General features: G+C 38.9%; 1 long non-coding RNA gene across 1 annotated transcript in view; it reads left to right on the forward strand.

Moving 5' to 3' along the window:
• Positions 1 to 4,480, forward strand: part of LOC118766370 — a 27,123-nt gene that overhangs the window by 3,206 nt on the left and 19,437 nt on the right. Inside the window, exon 2 of the long non-coding RNA XR_005002305.1 lies at positions 1,997 to 2,004. This is a non-coding gene — a long non-coding RNA (uncharacterized LOC118766370). The remainder of the gene's footprint in view (positions 1 to 1,996; positions 2,005 to 4,480) is intronic.

The raw sequence follows: 4,480 nt of genomic DNA on the forward strand, positions 1-4,480 counted from the left end.
ATTCCGAAATGACTTTTTCCGTCCATTTGAACATTGAGAGCTGTCAGAGTCTCACTAAATAACCAAATTGAAAACTCTTTGGCGAAGGAAAAACATTAGTGCTCCAGCTGAAAACCCGATAACTCAGCTACTGGCGAAAAACAAGAACAAAAAGAACTGGCGATTGTTGTAAATACTAAGGAGGCTGCTGATTGCTCTGCCACGCCCCAGAAAGACTTCCATTTGACCTCAACCGTTAACAAAAGTTACTATCTGATACAGGAAGCAGAATCCGTTGAATTGTTGCCGTGTTAATACATATATGATGTCTAGAGGCATAAAGTATGTACGTTAAAATCATAAAACAATTGATATTTCTCGCTCTTTTCTTTTTCTGTTTTATGCAGTTGATGGATGGTGTGGGTGTCTAGACTCATAGTAAATCTAACAAGCTTTATGATATCTTGGTTTTAATGCACTTATGGCTTTCCATACATAATTCACTCTTGAGAGGACTTGGATGCTCATCAATAATACGTCAAAGTGTTTTTCATCAAAGATTGATTATCTTCGGTTTCTGACATTCGGTTTGTTCCACTTGGTGTCACAAATTCTGTCGACCAGACTTCTTAAAAAAAACAAAAACAAAAACAAAAAACCCAGTTTCTTTTAGTGTTGCTGTATTGATAATTTCTGTGTTTTTAACAAAATTTCCGTAATATTAATAATAGGCGCAGGAGTGGCTGTGTGGTAAGTAGCTTGCTTATCAACCACATGGTTCCAGGTTCAGTGTCACTGCGTGGCATCTTGGGCAAGGGTCTTCTACTATAGCCTCGGGCCGACCAAAGCCTTGTGAGTGGATTTGGTAGACGGAAACTGAAAGGAGCCCGTCGTATATATGTATATATATATATATATATATTATGTGTTTGTATGTGTTTATGTGTCTGTGTTTGTCCCCCTAGCATTGCTTGACAACCGATGTTGGTGTGTTTACGTCCCCGTAACTTAGAGGTTCGGCAAAAGAGACCGATAGAATAAGTACTGGGCTTACAAAGGATAAATCACGGGGGCGATTTGCTCGACTAAAGGCGGTGCTCCAGCATGGCCGCAGTCAAATGACTGAAACAAGTAAAAGAGTAAAAGAGTAAACATTAATATTCGTGTCTGTTATTTGCTCCGATTATGGCTGGTTCTGTCTGGAATTCTTTTTGGGTTATAATTCCTGTTTCTTTGTGTCTGTTGGAATCCTCGATTCCTAGATATTTCTGTGTTGAGGAAGAAAGGCTTTTAGATTCTTTTAGTGGAGTTGCTATGGTGTCTAAATATCTTTTGTTATTTTGGCGTTTTTGGCGGATATAAATTTGATCTTTTGCTCCTTGTTTTACCGTTTGTGAATTATCTTTGTAGACTTTAAATTTCATCAGGAATTTCGTTTTACTTTCTGTAAGTTATAATCTTTGAACCTGGCAGGTACTGTCTTGAAAACGAAGTGATTCTTCTAGTGGCGGTTATTACGTTGTCTAAATGTTCTAGAATGTTCTGGTATTATTTTTCGTGTCTTGACGATTATGAAACAAACTGTGAAATATCAAAATATCATAATATTTTGATAAATGTTTTACAGTTTTTGAGGAACGTTTCTTAGTTCTAACTTTCTTCAGGAATGGATCATCAGTTCATATCCCGGGATCACGTGATCGGCCAGACTATCCGATGTTGCTACACGTCACTGATCACAATACGCTTCCTATCGTTTTAGTATTCGATTGACACCACCCCACTGACTAGGTGAGCAGGTCAACATTACCCACCACTGATCGGAAGGCTAGTCCGTCACAGGGTGACCCATTTACGGTCGAGTGGACTGGAGCAACGTGAAATGTAGTGCTTTGCTCAAGAACACAACGCGTCGCCCGGTTAAAATTCGAAGAATTAAACTACGTTAAACTTACAAATTACAATTTTGTTTTCAATTTTGTTTACAATAATGTTTTCTTTTGACATATTCTACCAGTATACGAAGTTTCAAATTGTTTAGTTAACTAGAAAATTCCGTCCATCAAAAGGGAAAGATCCATTATTGTTATTAATAATAATATTATTATTATTATTATTATTATTATTATTATTATTATTGTTATTATTATTATTATTATTGTTGTTGTTGTTGTTATTATTATTATTAATTATTATTATTATTATTATTGTTGTTGTTGTTGTTGTTGTTGTTATTATTATTATTATTATTATTGTCATTGTTATTATTATTATTATTATTATTATTATTATTATTAATATTATTATTATTATTATTATTGAGTGAGAGAGCAGTTCATGCCATCAAAGTGACACTGGGGTAAAATATACGAAGCCCAATATACCCATCATGACTACCCGTCTGATAAAGGTACACCAGGCACATGCATCACAACCATATGTGCGCGACATGGTGATCTCATATCAAGATAAACAGCACATGACCTTGCAGGTGGGGCCCAGTTAGAATTTTCTTCAGGTTGAGTAGCCTATCCCGCTCAAAAGGTCCCTGAATAAGGGTTGTTTAAGGATGTTGAAAGAACCACCCATGTTTCCAGAGGTGAATTATTCAAACCCCAAAGAATCCCTCTCAACACATGGCTATGATGCTCCCCCACTACTTCTGCTCGTGATCAGCGATGCACATATCGTCAGCGACTAAGGGACATGCTCAACTGGTTAAGGTCAAACAACTGACAAGCAAATCTGTGGTATTGAGCAGAATATTTGCTGTAGCCCATCTTTTATACCAAGACAAAACAATGTACATGTATTATTATTATTATTATTATTATTATTATTATTATTATTATTATTATTATTATTATTATTATTGTTGTTATTATTATTATTATTATCATTAAGGCAGCGAGCGAAATACTTAGCGATATTTCGTTGGGCGAAATACTTAGCGATATTCCTCCCGTCGCTACGTTCTGAGTTCAAATTCCGCCGAGATCGACTTTGCCTTTCATTCTCTCGGGTGTTCACAATCTAAGTACCAGTTGAATACTGAGGTCGATATAATCGACTTGCTCCTCACCCGAAATTGCTGGCCTTGTGTCAAAATCTGAAACCAACATTTTGGTAACTAATTTGCTTCATTCGTCAAGTTACAAGGAAAGCAACCGAGCATTGAAAGCAGAGGCCATCGTGTTGCACCGTCTGAAGCCAACTTTCGGCCAGTTCTTTGATTCCATGCTGATACCGGTTCTTCTCCGTCAAGGCGAAGAATTACTTCACTGAAGCTTCCAACTCCTCCGATTGATAAAGTGTTGCGAGCGAAGGAAGTGAGACATGTATCTATCTATCTATCTATCTATCTATCTATCTATCTATCTATCTATCTATCTATCTATCTATCTATCTATCTATCTATCTATCTATCTATCTGCCTGTCTATCTGTCTACTTATCATCTGTCATCACCATTCATCATCATTCATCATCCACTACCACCACCACAATCATCGTCATCGTTATCATTATCGTATCATTATCATCATCATCATCATCATCATCATCATAGTCATCGTCGTTATCATCATCATCATCACTCATCATTATCACCACCACCACCACCACCCTCAGCATAGTTGTCGTCATTGTCATCATTATCACCATCATCATCATCATCATAGTCATCATTATCATGAACGTATCATCCTCATATCATTATCATTACCGTCATCATAATCATCATCATAGTCATCATCATCATCGTCGTCGTCGTCATCATCGCTTCGTTATTTTTACATCCATTTCTTATCTATTTGTGTCTGCTTCTTGTTCAAGCGCCTGGTTTTGTCCAAGGGACACCTGACCTGTCTCTTCAGTCTCCATCTTCTGACGCTGTCTGGCAATAAGATGTGTCAGTTGTAGTTTGTCCAGCCTCCCTAAGCCTTTACTAAGACCTCTCGCCTGGCCACTGCCGTCTGGTCAGAATGGCGGCAAACCAAACAGCTGACGGTCCACACGACATCGTTTCTTTTGCGGCTGGAACGCAAAACATTAACGACAACTGACTAATGGTTTCGATCACCACCACTACCACTACCACCACTGCCACCACCACCACCACTTCCACTACCACCACTGCTACCACCACCACTGCCACCACCACCATTACCGCCACCACCATCACTGTCACCCCGTCGCCAGCACTAGAATGAGCTCCACTGCTGCCACCATCACCACCACCATCACCACCACAATTGCCACTAGCACAACTACCATCACGATCACCAGCACCGCCATCACCAGCACCACCATCATCTACACCACCACCACTGCCACCATCAAGGTAAAGTGGATCTGAATGGGATTTGAACTCTCAATATAAAATAGAGATAACTAAATATTACAAAGCATTTTGTTCGACGCGCGATCTCAGTACGTCAGTGCAGGTAAAGATATAGGCGCGGCTTGAGTTTATAGGTGCAGGCGCGGCTGTGTGGTAAAAG

Source organism: Octopus sinensis, linkage group LG1 (genome assembly GCF_006345805.1).
Source record: "Octopus sinensis linkage group LG1, ASM634580v1, whole genome shotgun sequence".
Taxonomy (NCBI): Eukaryota; Metazoa; Mollusca; class Cephalopoda; order Octopoda; family Octopodidae; genus Octopus; species Octopus sinensis.